The sequence below is a fragment of the Felis catus genome, chromosome D2, assembly GCF_018350175.1.
Source record: "Felis catus isolate Fca126 chromosome D2, F.catus_Fca126_mat1.0, whole genome shotgun sequence".
NCBI classification, from domain to species: Eukaryota; Metazoa; Chordata; class Mammalia; order Carnivora; family Felidae; genus Felis; species Felis catus.
Window position 1 is genome coordinate 4,647,376 of NC_058378.1, and position 18,628 is coordinate 4,666,003.

Consider the following 18,628-nt stretch of genomic DNA (forward strand, 5'->3'; position numbering starts at 1 on the left):
GTGCCACTGTGACTTCTTCGTAACTGCATGTTGTCAATGATGTTACCTTGGAGCTTGACATCAGCCTCGGAGATGGTATTTACAGTGTGGAAATCATCAAATGAAGTAACTCAAAGCTTGATTTATCATTGTGTTTATTGTTTACATCTAACAAAGTGATGGAAAAGAAGTTAATAATGCAGGTTAGAGTCAAAAATGTGTCTGTAGCTGTTATACTGTGAATAGGACAAAAATTGATGATTTAGTCTTATAGTGTTCAAAAATTACATTCTGATAGTATTTAGCAAAGTCATTCGCTTCATTGACAAATGAGTGAAGATCTGACATACATCCCTGTTTTATTTCCATCTTACGTGTTAATGTGAATGAAAATATGAATCAACATTCATGTCGGAACTACACTCATTCATCAGTTGCAATCATAGTTTGGCTATGGATACAGGAGTCTGGCAAAAATCAATGAAAGTTTCTGGAAGAATCAATTGCTGATACAGAATTCATAACCAAAGTATTGTATATTTTATTATTATTTATAAACGGAATGCTCTACGTTACATGAGTAAAATTGGTGACGAGCTTACCTACACGTACGTTGTTTTGCAGACCCTGTGCTCAGCTCATCTTCACGGGGGAGGAGTTTTTCTATGAATCTGACTATTGCCCTTGGGTGCCTATCTTTCAAACGAGTTAGAGATTGTATGCATAAATATCCATTCTGCCTTCTGACGCTGTTTTTCCATAATCTTGAGAGGCAAGGCAGAGACACGCCAAAAACCCAGGCGTCTCTGTTTCATTTGGCTGCCTTCTCTCTTTTTAGAACCATTTCGCAGTACTGAGACAGTGGGAAGAGTGAGCCTCACAGCGGCTGCAGCTGGTGCTAGAGTTGCCTCAGACCCTTGCCATTCAAGCAGGGAGATCTGAGACTCAGGGGTGGGAATCCCAGTGATTCCCTCCCCTCAAAACTGCACTGGTAAGAGATCCTAAGCCTGCCCTTGGTGCAGGCAGATTATGTCTCTGTGCAATGGAGTTCTGCATTGTGTTTGGGGCCAAGGCCACAGCATAACGAAAACTGCCTTCTTGCCCATTATTTTACTCTGGCAATATATATTCCCTTTGGAAACTGGGGATACCTTAACTGGATTTTCTTTTTCCCCAAATAGCATCTTAATCTCATCTTCTTGCACCTTATATTTATAATTATATATCTGACAGTTCTCACAAATTACAGAAACAGCCTGTCTCTCTGATTACACCTGCACCCATCTCCTTTCCCTGCACTGGAGTCTTCAACACTTGAGCTAGAAGACAAAGTCCGACGGGCTCCAGGATCTATAGGATCATAATATGGCTCCTTGAGGCCCCAGAGATGATAGGTAAAGCAGCATGAAACAAGGCAGAGATGGAAAAAAAAAAAAAACTGCCCAAATTTCTATTAGTTCTGTAATTTGTGAAACAAAGTCATGGTGCTAATTGTTCTGCAACAAGGTGAAAACTCTGTCTTTATCGTGACAGAAAATCACACAAAGGGAAAACGAAGACTGCTGGCTGGGAAAAGGGTTCACAGCGGTCAGTGGTCCTCAGCACTCCCTCATGAGGAAGAATAACTGCGTCCCTGACGGCCCATGATGTGGCACTGCCACAAAAGCCACACACAGGGTTTGGAGCATGGAGCACGGTGGCCAGGAGCTGCTTTTGAATGTGCACGCTTCTTCCCCATGGATGAGTAGATGCAAGGAATCTAGAAAAACAGATTTCCAGAAAATTCCATGACCGTTTCCAAAAACATATGCCCCTCTCACTCTGGCTTTCATTTGTCCACTTTTGATGAGCAACTTTTCTGAGCAATGTTTTATTTTCCTTTTAGGCCTACTATCACAAAAGCTACTGCCAAACATGATTATAAATGCCAACTAAGTCTCATTAGGGTAAAAATCAGAAAAGGATGTAGAATGTGGCAGAATAGGGAACTTGTCTGTCTAAACGTGGCATCTGCTACTCAAACCAAGCAACGGTTGTCCGTAGAAATACAGGACTGGTGTCACCAGAGCTTGGGTTATTTTACAGAAGCCAGAAACATGGGTTTTATTAGAAATATCTGAATTTCGGGGTGCCTGGGTGGCTCAGTTGGTTAAACATCCAACTCTTGATTTTGACTCGGGTCATGATCGCAGCGTCATGGGATCAAACCCCGCATTGGGCTCTGCACTGGGCAGGGAGCCTGCTTAGGATGCTTTCTCCCTCTCTCTGCTCCTCCCCAACTCGTGCTCTGTCTCTCTCTGTCTCTCTCTTAAAAAACAATCTGAATTTTAAGGATGAGAATTACCAATAACTTAAAAATAATGATGACTCTGTAGACTGGAAACCTGTAGACTACCCGGGGGCCAATTTTGAGACATCAGTTTGCAACTAGTAACTGAAATCCATAAGGCAATTAAAAGGACATGAAACATCTCATTTTACCACAAAAACTAGACACAAATGAGCTCTACGGACATACGGTGCTATGATTTAGTGCTGACCAAACGGAGGGAGAGAACTCTTCACTACATAGAATCTGACCTTTCCCACTTCCAAGGCAAATGATGCGAGTGATTTTGCTGTTCCAAAGCGCCTGATGGCCCGATTACCACAGCTCAAGTCAGGCCAAGTAGTGATTCAATTACCTGATAATGAATGATGAGCTGGGCCTTCGGATAGATTTCATGCTCTCCACTGACATTTTAATTACAAATGCCACAAATTGATCTATTGATACATCAGATAAAGGCATTCACACTTACCGCAAAACCATAGAGTTCTGTAAATTTGTCATGTGGTATTTCAGGAGGCTGGTCTTTGTAAGTGCCTTTCATCAAGAAATGGATTTTTATGATGAAGTCCGCAGGCAAAGGCCTTATCCGTTTGACCACTAACATCTAAGAAATGTTCCCCTTATCTTGTTTATCTACAACCAATTACATAATGACAATTAAAAAATAAGACTGAAATTTGCTTACTTCTTGAATAAAGCAAATCTTTGCATTTAGTACAAATAAACAAGCCTAAACCAATAAACGCAGCTCTTTCTGATAAATTTATGAGCCAGTTTCCTAAAGCAACACAGTTGCCGTTTCTGTAGACTCAGTGAGGCTCTTTATAATGTTCTCGTTCGATCAGAATAAGAAGCACAAATAAAATACAATGCTTCCTGGTACCTTGAGGAGGGCTTAGTCAACACCAATGGCCAACAGATTCACATGTTGCCAGTGACTCCATCTCCGAGATAAAGCTATAAACGTTTGACTAACTTCCAATGCAATATTTATGACAGTTCCCCCTTGGAAGTAATTGCAATCTCCATAAATGCCTACAATAAGAAAATATAGTTTGGGAAACATAGGTTTTTTAATGGTTCAGCAGAAGGTTAGAGTCAGAGTACTCATGAAGGAGAGGAAGTCAGGTCATCCCAATCCTTTCTCTGCCTAGCAGTCATCTGCAAAGCTTAAAGATTCAGGCTGCTGTTCAGGAGCCTGGGTGGCTCAGTCGGCTAAGCGTCCACCTTTAGCTGAGGTCATAATCTCGCGGTTCATGGGTTGAGCCCCACGTCAGGCTCTGTGCTGACAGCTCAGAGCCTGGAGCCTGCTTCAGATTCTGTCTCTGACTGTCTCTGCCTCTTCCGTGCTCATTTTCTCTATTTCTCTCTCTCTCTCTCTCTCTCTCTCTCTCTCTCTCTCTCTCTCTCTCTCAAAAATAAACATTAAAATTTTTTTTAAAAAATTCAGGCTGCTGTAAACACAGAAATATCTTTCTTGGTGAGAGAGTTTTCCTGTTGATCTTCTGCTTCTTAATGTCTCTGAAATCCAGCCATTATATGTGAACTGGATCAACATCACCATAAATACTGGAAACATTATGTATATAATTATATAAATACTGGCCGGGTGAGACTATTTTCTGAGGCATGTATTTACGACACTGATTAAACAGAATACAAAATGTCACTGGCATTGATGTTTATTGTATTTCTTGAATTCAGTGTTTACTTTCCTTGGGGTTGTAACAATGGATGTGTTACCAAAGATGTCGGGGGGAAAGATGTGGGTAAAACCTAATAAAAAACGAGAGCAGTGGTTGGCTAATCCTGAGTTCATAAATAAGATACTTTCCCCCAAATGGAAAATGTCATTTCCCTGGGTATTTTTCAATAACTGAGGCTAGCTGGGGCTACCTTGCCAATGCACATTCTTAAAAAGTAAGAGGTAAGTGAATTAGAAAAGTTTTTGGGACTTCATGCTATCAAATTATAAGTTCAATGCATTTTTTTTTTCCCACTGAAGTGACTAGTTGTTACACACAGTTCATTTAAATCGAGCGGCAGGTTAAACAGTACCCATGTGACACTAAAATAGATTGACTCAAAGGGAAAAGTAAAATCAAGCAGATTGGGTTCACACACATTCGACTGACTGATAGAACTTTCCACATTCTGACCTTTCCCCGAGACATAAACTCCATAAAACCCGAAGACTTGTGTGTAGAGAGAAGTGAGTGTTTTGGAGGAGAAGATGTGACTTTTTCCTCTACGACTTTCCCAGGATTAAACGCACCATTAAGAGCACAAGATTCAGCCTCTCCATCCCCGCCCTTTCAGAGAAGGATGTGATACATCCTTGCAACGGCCTCCTGCATACTGAGCAGACAAACTGGCCCGCCCCCAGGCAGTGCTGAAAAACAGACAGTCTGGTCTGGGGACCCTCCCTGAATGAGAGCCCTGCTCCTGCCTGATAACACCTCCACCCCTGTTCCCACGCTGTCTGGTCACTAGGGTGACTTGTGACTTGCAGCCACACCACGTTCAGGCCAGTATTTCTCGAGAGGATTCAAGATCCAAAACCCTTCTCAACCCAACGGAGACCAAAGCTTTAAGTGAGTGCTTTCACTGCCTGCTTGTGATAGTCTACTAACCACCAGAATCTATAAAGTTAAAGTCTGCTAATGACTTAACCTTCCACGGGACGGTTACACTTCAGAGCACGAGTCTGACACAGGGGAGGTCCAGGGAGACCTCTGTATTCGCTGCTAGGCTGAGAGAGAGAAAGGGTTTGCGGTCTGGATCGCCCGAATGCTCTCGAGTCTGGGACGGCACGCCGTTGTTAACACACTGATTCAGATTCCGGCTACCAAGGTCACCGAGGGAGGAAGAACCACATGTGCAGCTCTTCAAACACCCAGGTTGCGGGGACTCTGACTCGCTGTGGTCGAGGCAGTGGTCGAAAACTCACGATTTGTTTTTAAAGCCACACGGACACTGAGGCACGGAGTTCAGTGCCACTTGGAACTGGATTCTGGACACCCCATCGTTACTGAGATCCGTTCTGGCATTACATCTCTCTCTCCTCGATGGTGAGAGTAGAACACGCAGTACATTGCTTCTTCTGTCAAAGTTTTCTTGGACACCGAGACGTATAAGCAGAGATCTTCAGAACCCGTGTGGGGTTCCGTCAGGGTTTAGATCCCAGATTTTCCGTTTCTTGGAATACTCCGCATTGATGAAGGAGCAGCGGAAGCCCGAGATGACTGCACTCCGACACCAAAATGAGTAAGCAGGACTCACAAAAAGCATCCCCGGCCACGCCGTCGATATGGTAAAAGCAAGTTCCCTGTGGACATTTGAAAGGGTCCATGTCTCTTTCAGCCAGCGCATCCTGGGTGGGCTTCCTGTGCAAGAGTGACTGTAAGAGAGACCCTCACTGCTGGCCGACTACAGGTGCCTCCTGGACAGCGCCACACGCCTTAACGGGAGCACTTCTGCCCCTGCGATCCCAGGCTGCAGAAGGACTGTGTTTGGAGAGGACCACGTCAGGCCTAATTAAGTCTGCTTTCCATAGCCAAGGTCAACTCAGCACTGCACGGGAGTTACGGGAAATCCTAAGATTTCTGTAAATAACTGGACAGACCCATCCTGTCTCACTCACTCAAAAGCCAACTTGGAGTCTAATAAATTAAATCATTAACATTTAGATGCACGTGTGTGGGCCACGTTCTGAGTCAGTCTGGCTCCCTAAATCTGGCCACCCGGACACCGAATGTTTTTAGAGCCCCTCCTCATTACGAAGGCAGTGGAATGTGATTTCCCGTGAGGTTTCTAAATGATAATTTTTTTGCTCTGATTTGGAGGATAGTAGAGTCTGGCCAGTTACAACCATGTTATTTAACGTTCAACAAGAGGTTAAGAGTGAGGACTTTGGTATTTTGGTGCTGAAGTTCATATTTCATAAATACGATTCATTTCAAAATTATCTGTCCCTACAAAATGCCTTTGGCTCACAGCTCAGTGGGTTGAACATTCCTATCTCTGAGCCATGTGATAATGGCAAAGACACTTCATCTCTCACCTTGGGCTTCTCAGCTGGAAAATGATAAGGCTGAACTTACCCTCAAAATCCAGGGAGTGGTGAGAAATAGCTACTGCCCCTCATACGTCTTGTGTTCAGAGATATGAATGCACTGTGAGCTGAAGCGATGCGCTTTCCCCCACTAGAGAAAGAGCCACAGAATAGTTAATGAGAATAGATACAATTCACTGGGTAACACATTTGAGGAAAAAAGCTTAAAGTGACAAGCGGGGATTTCTCTTGACCCGTCCAACTGTACTGCACTTTTCTCTGTCAGAGGTTTTTACGAAGTAATTGCAGCTAATGACTCGCTGTCATCACGAGAATTTGGGAGAAGTCTACACCTGACCCTCCCAGTACTACCATTACTTGGGCACGAAAGAAACAATAATATCCTTTGACTGCCTATTATATGCCAGGCATTCTGGCATGTCTGTGTGTCTCATTTAATACAATAACCCTAAGGCACAGGCGTAATTACTTCCACTTAGCAACGAGGAAAGTGACATTCAGAGAAGTTAAGTAGCTACGTGAAGGTGGCACAGGCAGAAAAGGATAGAATCGGACTTGAACTCGAGCTCTGTTTGATGCCAACATGGTTTTTCGCACCCCATACTTTCCCAACATCCAGCAAATCCCAGTGTTGGTGGGGAGCCGAAAGGGCATGCCAAGTCCTAGCTCCTCCCTCTCCTCCCAAACTCCCTTCCTTTGTCTGCACTCTGAGCCCTTTGGCTCTGGTTGCTGGAAAACACAGCCTTGAAGAATTTCACGGTGACCAATTCGGCTCAGAGATTAGACCTTCCCGATGCTGTTTATACTGACCAGTCTCTCCAGCACGAGGCGTTGCCCTCTTTTTCCCTGGCCTGGCTCTGTGTCCTACGTGGGCTGCTCCCCGGCCCTCTGGCTTCTTCTGGGTTCACCTAATAGGGGACACCGGCAAGGATCGGAAAGCCCAAGGGGAGACAAGTCAAGGTGGGGTCATCACCGTCACCCCCCTCGCACATCCTGCCCACCTGCCGTCTGGCACCAGGCGGTCTCTGCTTTTTTCCTTTCCTGTCTCCTGGGGCCCGGAGGTTGCCTGCCTCATGGCGCCTTGTCATCCCTCAGAGTCTGCTCACATCTCTGTATCTAGCTCTTCAATAAACAGGGGCGTGAACCTTCTGGTGAGCCGTCTGCTTCCTGCCCAGCCCCCGACTGGCACACGTAATTACAGCGAATTACGATGAACTGCCATTGTCACGCTGCCCAGGACTCTCAATGTACCCCCAGAATCTGAAACACAAATATGTATAACTCGTGTTTTTACGGCCCAATGGCCCAAATTCATTGCCCAAGCCTCACAGACTAGTTCCTCAGTCTTGCCTCGGGATTGTTTCTCCCAGAGAATAATATCCTAGTCCTTAATATAGTCTCTTCCTTTGTCTCTGTACACAGAGACTAGCACAACTTTCTGTCTTAGAATCCTAGACATTCCACATCTCACTCAATCACAAGAGATATGCCTGCCTTCCCACTTCCTAAGAAAAAGTCTGGAAAAAAGAGTCCAACCCACGTAGGTTAAAAAAAAAAAAGTACAGTATAAATAATAAATTTAAACCAAAGAAAAAAACATGTGACATATATTGTCTTCTAAACGTTTGCGTTAGATTGCTTGGTAAGTTATAAATGTTTACAAATGTTGCCATCAATATGTCCTTGAGATCTAAATCTTTTTCCTTTGCCAGGTTTGCTACTTTTTTGCAGTCTTCATGGTTTCTTTGAAATTGGTTTCAGATACATTGTGTTTGGCGTAGGGCACTTTGATTCCAAGCCAATTTAGTTTGTTCCTGTGGACCAGGGAGTCTGGGGAGGGGGGAGAAGCAAGAGAGGCTGTGGCTGAGGGCAGGAGAGGCCACATCAATAATTATTATAAAATGTATCTCTGAAAAGGAGAGGTCATTTTAGAAATGGCTGACTTCTCAGAGGTGGATAAATGCTCCCGAGATGTGGCTCCTGAATGCTTGGCTCACTGTCTTGATGGGGAGAAAAAGCCCTAAACCATTGTGGGGCCACTACGGACAGCAGCAAAGCCTGGGACAGTGATGGTGGCTCTAAAACTGTGCAGTGACCGTTGTCGCCAGCCGCAATCCTTTCCCCAGTTCCCAGATATGACCATATATAACACTTGCTTTTACTTTCTACTAGTTTGGATGATCCTTGTAATAATACATCTAGAGGTTGACTGCAACATGTGTAAACAGTTATAGCTTATTAGGCAATTTACTGTAAAAGTTTAAAAGCCAGGATGTATCAAGTGCTTAACCCAATGGTTTCCTTGATTTCTATTTATTTACACTGTGCTTCCTCCCCGCTGTGGATTAGACTACTTCTTCCCAGCAGACAAGACACATTCCTGCTATGTAGGGTCCTGGATGGGGCTTCAGGATGACTGAGGATCTCTCAGGGTTTAGGTTAGGGGGTTCCCAAAGTATCACCAGAACCACCTGATCAGAGTTCCAGATACAAGTCCCCAGGCTCTACCCTGAACCTTCTGGTTCGGGTTCTAATAAGGCTCTGAAAATTGCATTTATTTCTCCCCAAATGAGAATCGTTTACCAGTGCAAAGGTTTTTAGCAGTTCGAATATCTCGAGAATCTATGAGCCTCCAACTGGCAGGCCAGAAAAACACTGCTTTTTATAACCATCTCAACAGATCCAATCACTGAATGGACTTTCACAACTGCATAGAGCATACCTGCCACCTACCTAAGGCTTTAATAAAGGAAAGGATGTATATGAGAGGAGCAAGAGGGTACAGACAAATAGCAGGGCCCCCAGATCCTTCTAGGCACAGCTCTGACAAAGCCTGTTCACTGGAGGTAGCTCTTTGTTACAGAGAACAGATTGCACATATTTCCAAAAGGTTCCTTTCTCCTCCTCGCTGACAAAGACACAGTCATTTTTCTTGGCTGTGTGCTTGGTGAGATTCCTGGAGGTAAGGGCCCTGAATGTACAGTCCCCCTCCTAAAACTGTGCTCTCAGGACTTTCTCATTCCCAAAGTGGTCCACACTGAGCCTCCAGCATCATCAAAGTTACCATGTAAGTGTTTCTACGGTTTCTGCCCCAGCTAAGCTGATGTCAGTTGTCTTTCTCAGTATTCACTTGTCCCCAGGTTTTGAAGTGGCCATTTGTCCCGTGAGTTCAATTCTTTAACAGGTTCCAGAAAAGTTGTTGATTTTCTGTGCATTCAGCGTTTTTCCTGTTGGAACAACGGGAAAATGATTTCCAAGCTGTCACATGCCAGAGTTGAAACTTCAAGTACAACAATGTTTTTATAAAGAATTCCAGGGGTGCCTGGGTGGCTCAGTCAGTTAAGCGTCCGACTTCAGCTCTGATCATGATCTCACAGTTCATGGGTTTGAGCCCCGCGTCAGGCTGTGCTGACAGCTCAGAGCCCGGAGCCTGCTTCGGATTCTGTGTGTCCCTTTCTCTGCCCCTCCCCCACTCGCACTGTGTCACTCTCTCTCAAAAAATAAACATTAAAAAAATTTATAAAGAAGTTCTGAGTCCTGTTGGGGTATAAGTGAGAGGAAGTAATGACAAAATATGACACGAGAAATGACCTGAAATATCTTTCATATTGTAGATAATATGTACGGAACTTTGCGGTTTTCCTGTCGGTGCAAAAGCAAGTTAATGAAAAAAATCAATGGGATAGACAAGCTTAATTAATTAATTAAATTGTTTTCTTAATTTAAAAAGTAAAGTATCTTTCTTACTTAAAAAAGTAAAAAAAATCAAGTCCATTTTAGAACATTTTTGTAAAAATGAACATTTTATTTGAGAGGCAAAAATTGTTAATTTGTTACATACAAATATTCAGGTTCTGTCATTTTGTAGAACAACCTGATGTTTCATCAACAGAGTGATTGTGGTCTCAGCCAGTCTTATTCTTTACAGTAAGCTCCTTCTGTTTTTTCTTCAAAGGTTTATTTATACATTTTGAGAGAGTGTTCGGGAAGAGCAGAGAGAGAGCGAGAATCTCAAGCAGGCTCAGGCGCTGTCAGCACCGAGCCCCAAGCAGGGTTCGAACTCCTGAACCTGAGATCATGACCTGAGCCGCAGCCAAGGTTTGGACGCTTAATGGACTGAGCCCCACAGGCCCGCCTGTAGGAACCTCCTGATGAACGGTACTGCTCATCCGTAAAGGATAAATGAGTGGCCCAGAGGAAAGTCTCCCAGGCAGCTTTGGAAGTAAGTACGCACCAGAAAGCACATTATCTTACTCGCTTTTGCTGCTAGACACTGGTTATTCCATTCAGCTGACCCGTATCACCTGAATTAAGAGCATGAGAAATCTGAAAACTGCATTCAGTGTGTGTGCTATGGAAGTCTGAAAAAAATAATGCTATGAATTGTAACAGGGTTCTTTTATTTTTTCCTTTGAATAAGGGTGATGATACGTTCTCTAGCCCTCTTCTAATCTTTGAAAATAGGTTACCACAATGCATTTGGGAATGCACAGGTGCATACAAACACACACCAATGATATTTATTTAGAATCACAAAGGATTTTATACTGCCAGTTTTCACATGCCTCACAATAAAGATATGCTATTTCTAAATTTTCTGGCACGACGATATGCCAAGCAAGGAATGATTTAATCAGGCCTTTGGAAATCATTCAGTTTTACATATGTGTGATCAGGGAATACAGATTAATTGGAAAAGAAAATGCAGTGTCACCAAAAGGAATATTGATCTTACCAGATGGCTGGAAGGTGGCTGCTGTAGTAATCTATTGGAAATATCCTAGCTGGCCCTTTAAAATTTATTTTTCACTATAATTTAAAGAATTTGAAAGCCATATTCTTTCTGCAAGTTACAAAACTATTGTCTCACTTCAAAAATGTATCCTTTTCCCACTCCAGCACAAATTACTTATCGCTAGAGGTCTTCACAAGGGTGTGGGAAGTATGTTTACTCTAACACTGTCAGGAATAAAACCTTTCCCTTCTTCCCTTCTGGGTTTTTTGGCTGGGCTTTTAATTATTAATTAAATTGACGGGAAACATAAACAGGAGTAAAACAAATTGAACGTTGTGTATGGGACTCAAGGAATGAACAAAAGAGACAGGCTTTATACCTTTTAGACAAAGAACAGTGTATTTGTGAAGAATTGAAAAGACAAGGGAGTTGGGAGTGAGGTAGTGATTTAGTGAAGATCTGTTTAATACAGCCTTCTGCGCCCAGAATTCCCCGTCTCTGATAAGGAGGTAAGATAGGCCCCAGAAGGACAATATGGATGCCTTCTACCCTCAGGGCAGCGGAGTGGGGGGGGGGGAGGGGGGGAGGGAGACCCTCAATGGAAATCTATTTCCTGCTTTCTGGGGGAAAGAAGGAGGCTCAGAATATCCTTCTGACACTTAAGTAACTTCAGTTCAAAATGGTCACTACACCCAAGGGGCACATTTTGGGTGAAACGTTCTGCTACCCTTCAATATCCTTTTAACTAAAAGTGGAGTCAGATCTCCAGAGAACATTTAGTTACATCATGAAGGTAGGAAATTTGACTAACCTCTTGTTTTCTTTGACAGTGTTAATAAGAGAATTCTGTTTGATTTTTATTAAATCTCTTTCCCAGAAAGAAAGCCCACACCTGACTGTAGGTGACAAGACAGATGTATTTACATGTTCTTTGCACAAACGTAGAAAAAAGATGAAAAGGAAATGTTGAGGTTTTTTTTTTCTCTCATTGTATGAAATTATATTGTGACTATCCAGTGTTGTCTTGTGTGTTTAGACATCTTGTGTAGAAATTTGATTTGTTGAAATAAATAAGTAAACAAACAAACAAACAACCATCCTCAACTGTTAGTAGATGTTGTTCTATTATAACTTGGGTAAGTTATCTTTCTAAAACAAGGCATAAAGAATTGTGAGGCATATGCTATCTTAAATTGCAAGATATGTTAATGATAGTTAAAAAATTTTAAGTGGGTGTTGGAAACTCTCTGTTCTCTCTCTCTCTCTTTTTTTTTTTTTTTTTTTGAGAGAGAGAGAGAGAGATAGAGAGAGACAGAGAGAAAGAGAATGCACATGAATGGGGGAGAGGTAGAGAGAGAGAGAGAAAATCCCAAGCACAGAGCCTAATGCGGAGCTCAATCCCATGAACCATGAAATCATGCCGAGTTGAAATCAAGAGTCAGATACTCAACCAACTGAGCCATCCAGGTGCCCCAGAAATTCTCTTTCTAAATCTCCTTGACCCCCCCCCCAAATTTCACAGGTCAGGAAGCTATGTCTCTGGAAGGATCACCAAAATGATAGAGCGGTAACCAGAAGCCTGTTTCCTGATTTTCAGGCCCAGTGCTCTTTCCAAGTGCAATCTCTAGTCGCTCATCCAGCCTGCAGCACAGGATGGCACCCATCCGGTGGTTTTCGAGTGTGGGAAGTGTGCAAGAATGACAAGAATCCTGTCAAAGGGAGGGAGACACTCCCCAGCAACAACCTAAGAAACCAATGACCAAAGCCAGCAAAGAACTTCCTACTCAGATTACCTAAATCTTCACAAATTGTGAATTTACAAAAGAATAGATGGGCCCAATTTAAGAGCTTTCGGTTTTTCTAAGTGGAGCACTCACATGGTGAGTGAAAAAGAAATTGGCCAGGTCCATGAGGGCATTCTGATAGCCACTGAAGAGGAGAAAGGGAAAAGGAGAGGAGAGGAGAGGAGAGGAGAGGAGAGGAGAGGAGAGGAGAGGAGAGGAGAGGAGAGGAGAGGAGAGGAGAGGAGAGGAGAGAAGGAAGAGAAGAGAAGAGAGAAGAGAAGAGAAGAGAAGAAGAAAGGAAAGGAGAGAAGAGAAAAGAAGAGGAAAGGAAAGGAAAGAAGAAAAAAGAAGAGAAAAGAAAAGAAAAGAAAAGAAAAAAGAAAAAAGGAAAGAAAAGAAAAAGGGAGGGGAGGGGAGGAGAGGGGAGGGGAAGAAAAGAAAAGAAAGAGGGAAGGAGAAAAAGAAAGAAAGGAAGAAAGAGAAGGAAAGGAGAAAAAGCAAGGAAGGGAGAAAATTTGTCTGGGAAAGCAAGAAAACGGGGTTCTAACAATAAAGTTGATGAAGTGTTAGCTGAATAGTGCTTTATGAATCTTTGTCCACAAATTCTCAGTTACTCATTTCTCATTCATCTGGGAGGAATGTGGATGTATTCAGGGACTCCATAAAACCGAGTCCCGCTCTGGCTGGGAACACATGTGCCCACAGGGGCTACAGGGCTACTGCCCCAGTAAATCAGACCTTCCCAGCTGGTAGGAGGGAGCCTGGTGGGACCCACAGGTGCCGAAGTGCTGGTCCCCATGCCCCTCAGGGAAGCTGGATGGAGCCCAATGCTGTCAGACCCCGACCAGCAAACAGAACTCTGCCATCGGGGATGGACCATAAAGTAGGGACTGTCCTCTCTGCCTGCCGCCTCCTTTTTAAACGACGTTTACAGGAAAGAGAGCATTTGGATTACACAAAAAATAATACATTCTGGCTCCTAATTTCAGCTCCAACACGTAAAGGGCTTAGAAATCCAACTCCCACCTTCACAACAACAAAACGCCAAACAAACTGAACACTAGTGACTTTTCTTAAGTCCTTCAGAGAACGGAGTTCACAAGGCAAAGCATGTGAATACGAAACCCCCGTCCCTGTGTAGTGGCTGCAGACTGAAGGATTTAGTTCCTCCTGAGGCTCCTGCTTTTCGTGTCCCGATGCCACCCTGGCCGCGCAGAAACACACCCCTCTTTCAGCCCCGGGTCTACCAGGCCCTCCTCTCGGGATCTGTGCAGTCACCTGGCCCGGGAGCCATGGAGGGAGGCGGTCCTGAGCTCGTCGGCACGGACGCCCTCACGCCGGAGCCCACAGCCCCCCGGACCCTCGTCTGTACTCCTTCCCTGCTCACCCAGCTCCCAGCTGCCTGGGCTGTGGCCTTCTGGACGACGAGGCTCTCTTAACCCCTGTACCTGCGTGTGCCCTTTGCCCCAGTCCCGGCCCCCTTGTGAAAGGTTCTCGTGGGGAGGGTCTGTCTGCCCCGTGGTCCCCAGCCAGGGTCCCAGGTGGGGAGTGGCCCTGAAGAGAGCAGCAGAACATACCCACCGCTCGTTATCAAACAGGCGACTTGTGGGAGGGGGCTGGCCGAGTATTCTGAGTGCACACGCGCACACATACGCACACACGCGCGCACACGCACACACACGCGCATACACACGCACGCGCACACGTGCATGCATACACACGCACACGCGCACACACATACAGATGCCCCTTGCCAAATACGGCGGGCGCACAGTCCAGTTGAAAGTTCCTGCACAACATAATGACGCTTCCCTTCCTGCTTCTGCGCCAGCACGTTAGAAGCAACGTTTTGGGGTGAAGACAGCACGCACCCCGGGAGCAGCAGGGCCAGGGCACCATCTTCCAGCCCTTAGGAACCAACAACAGCATCTCCAGAGGCAACATGGCCAGGTCTCCACCCGGGACACGGAAGTTGGAAGACTCATCACTTTGGGAAGTCCAGAGCTCTGCCTCCCAAACTGGCACTTCTGGCCCACGCCGTCCTGCCGGGTCACAGGGAGTTCACGAGCGGGAGTCATCTCTCCCCGACGCAGTGCTGCTCAGGAACACCGCTGACATTCCCCCTCTGCTGGGGTGCCAGGCAAACGGGGCTGGGACGCCGACCCAAGGCAAACTCCGTCACAGAGGAAGACGGGCGCTGTTAACCCTTCACACGACACAGTGCCCCGGTGGCACCCTTCGCTCACGGCGGAACCTTCCCCTGTGTCCACATGCGTTATCAGGAACGCGAGGCCCAGCGCGGTGCCATAAACTGGGAGGTACCTCACTGCCTTTGGCTCCCAGAGCGCCAGCTCACCCCCTGCTCCGGCTGGCCCCAGGCAGGGCTTGCCACACATTCTCTCCCAGCACCGGCAGTCCTCTCTCCATAAGGGCGGCAACGGAATAGGCCCACACGAGCTCAGCCTGTGGCCTGGGCCCCGGACGGAGGACCCCCCACCACGCTCCCCGAGGTTCCCTCTTGCCGAGGTCACCCACATCTCCGGTCAGCGGGGCTGGTGAGCCACGATGCTTCCCTGCTCCACCCTCAGCAGTGAGGCCCCAGCCGAGGCCTGAGGTGCAGCCCAAACCCAGGACTGGGAAGGGGCAGGGACACTAGGGAGAGCCCATGATCCAGACAGGGCCTGAGGGCCTCACTGTCTCAGACCTGCTGCTGAGGAGGGTGGCAGGTGAGGAGGCACAGCCTGAGCCCACCTCCCTTTTAATGAGCAGCTAGTATATTGCAGCCCCAGCTGCTGACCGGCCCAGCCGGCACGACACCAGAATGTGCCCAGCCCTACTAGACCCCAAACACGGCCTTCGCCTCTCAGTCATCACAGACTGCCTATGCTTTTTTGTTTGTTTGTGTATTTATTTATTTTGAAGAAGAGAGACAGAGTGTGTGCAGGGGAGGGACGGAAGGAAACAGGGAGACCCAGAATCTGAAGCAGGCTCCAGGCTCGGAGCTGTCAGCCCAAAGCCTGACGCAGGGCCCGAACCCACCAGCCATGAGATCATGACCTGAATTAAGTTGGGATGCTTAGCCAACTAAGTCACTCAGGCGCCCCCAGACTGGCCATTCCTTAACTCAGCTATAAATTATTAAGACCACCAAGGGGTTTTCAGCTCTTTCTTATAATGCTAGTAAATAGATAACCACCAAGGGATTTTCATCTTTCTTGTAATGCTGGTAAATAGAAACATTAACAGAGGGAATGTTCCCTTGTTTTCCACATGTGTCTTTGAGCAAAAAAGCTCACACATAACACTGCATTGTCTAGGGAATAGTGGACTGACTCATCACATAAAATAATACTTCTATGTTCTAAAGAGCGTAGGGGTGCCTGGGGGGCTCAGTTGGTTGGGCGGCCGACTTCGGCTCAGGTCATGATCTCACGGTCTGTGAGTTCAAACCCTACATCCGGCTCTGTGCTGACAGCTCAGAGCCTGGAGCCTGCTTCGGATTCTGTGACTCCCTCCCTCTCTGCACCTCCCCCATTCACACTCTGTCTCTCTGTCTCTCTGTCTCTCTCTCTCAAAAATAAATAAACATTAAAAAGTTAAAAAATAAATAAAGAGTGCAACACAGAGGGGATGTTAGACGATTTCTATTTTCTAAATCTACCATGAAAACGATTCTGTGATCACGATGAAAAATGAGAAAGTAAAACCACTTGCTGAAAAGAGTTTTCTATCCAGTTAAATAGGTAGGATAAAGAAAATAGTTTAAGAAAAATTAAGAAGCCAAGGGAGTTAAAGATTTCAGGGTGTTTCCAGATTTTGACCGCCAGGGTAGCCTGGGATGACTGAGTCTAGGCGATAGAGCACTCCACTTGCTGGAGGCAGGTGTCCTGTGGAAATTAGGACAACGAACTGATCTTGATGGGGAACCACTTGGGGCTGCACAGCACGGGCTTCCTGGGGGGGGGGGGTGCAGGATGGAGACTTCCTCTTGCAGTTACTCCCTAGTTAGACCCATGGAAACCTCCGGCTGGGGTAAAGAAGATGGGGAGGAGGAGAAACAGGAGGATATGTGACAGTCAGCAGAGCAGGGGCCCTGCATCACAAAGGACACACCTCCCGATGCACAGCCGTTAGGGATGCAACTCCCTCTGCCAAATGCTCCGCTGGGACCAACAGGTACACTAGGCCGGAGCTGAACTGCTCTTTCCATCAGTCTCTGTCTCAGATCTGTGACCCTCTGTCTGGAGACGATATTTCACTCAGCCTCTTATCCTGCCTGGACTTTTGGTTCCAGGGACAGAAGCTGTCTCTGCAAAGGATAAATGTTTCTTTCCATCTTGCCTTTGAGATCCTGAAATCCCTGTCTGTAGATTTCACAGCTCAAGGGGTCCTTTGCTTCAGGACATCTCATCTCCTGTTGCAAGTCACGGTCCACCTTGCCAGGAAACCATCCTGCCAAGCTCCCTTTCTTTCTCTCGAAAAACTCAGTCACTTCATTTCCCTTTGTCACGAGACGCCAAACTGCCCTTCTGATCGAGGCTTCCGTGGTCTGGACATTGTACAATACCCGGTCACATGGGCTCTGCTCTTAGTGCTGATGGTGTAGAACTGATGTTGCTCTAGACCATTATTTGACATTGCAGCGTCCTTCCTCTCCTCCACCGTCTTTTGCCTGGTCATCCACATGCTGTCCCTCCTCTGGCTCCACATTATCACTTGCGTCCTCTTCTCTCAGAAACCTGCTAATTCTTGGTTCTTGAGCCAGTGGTCCTGCAGAAACAACACCTGACTCTTCGCATGGCCAGAGACATCGGCATGGAGATGAAGAATCCTTTCAGTTGCCCACAGTACTTCTAAATGTGTTCTAGCTTCTTCTGTTTGTGTTTTAATGGATTGCTGGTTCCTGCAACATCAGGATCTTAACTGCGGTATCATACAGGTTCTTTTTCATCTGAACATCTGAGGATTTTCTTTCCCCAGTGTTTTACTATCATGTACATGATGTCTCTAATTATAGGCTTGTAACAGTCCGGGTCATCTGGCATTTTGGAGTTTATGTCATTTCCATTACAGAATAAGACACGTCGAGGATGTCTTATTCCATTTTGCTATGTCCAGCACTGGATTGCTACTGGTATGTTCCTTACCTCCCTATTAAAAAAAAAAAAAAAAAAGCTTTTCTTTGACTGAAAATTCTGTATAAAACCAAGATAATCTTGACCAGCTGAACAATCACACCACACTCTGTTATCTCCCACCAATATCCAGGGACAGCCTTGGTCTTTCATCATGATGTGCTTTTGCCATAAAACTCTCCGCTATTTCCTGGGTTGTTCAACCCTACAGATCCCCGCTCGATGGGATTCCTGCCTAGTGGTTCAGTCTGCAGGAGGGACCCCTGCAGCTATCATGGCTGACTGGACCACAACACATCATGGCCATCACTCAATGGAGCTACTCGCTGAACCCAACCTGCACCAGAGAACCAAGGCTGACCGTGCCTGTGGAGGGCTGGGTGGGCAGGAACAGAATAATAAATAATTCACACGCCCTCTCCTTTGCTCTTGGCTTTTTCTCCTCTACTTAAACTTTTTCTTCTAGGTTCCCCAATGCCCACCCCGTTCTCTGTGCATGCTGTTTCTTCTGCCTTTCCTCTTTCCTTGCCCACGGTGGGGGAGCTCAACCATATACAAAACCATGTCCTTCCTCACCCATGTTTCCTC

At 45.8% G+C, this 18,628-nt stretch overlaps 1 long non-coding RNA gene across 3 annotated transcripts in view; it reads right to left on the reverse strand.

The window, feature by feature from the left end:
• Positions 1-496: 496 nt before the first annotated feature.
• LOC102902289 overlaps positions 497-18,628 on the reverse strand; it is a 111,276-nt gene continuing 93,144 nt past the window's right edge. For 2 of the 3 annotated variants that reach the window (XR_006586821.1, XR_006586820.1), the window contains exons 4-8: positions 9,451-9,613; positions 7,197-7,294; positions 6,415-6,516; positions 2,781-2,944; positions 497-1,738 (exon numbers count right to left, since the gene is read on the reverse strand). This is a non-coding gene — a long non-coding RNA (uncharacterized LOC102902289). Of the gene's footprint in view, positions 1,739-2,780; positions 2,945-6,414; positions 6,517-7,196; positions 7,295-9,450; positions 9,614-14,486; positions 14,565-18,628 lie in introns of those variants that run through there. The other variant, XR_006586822.1, reaches the window with a different exon arrangement.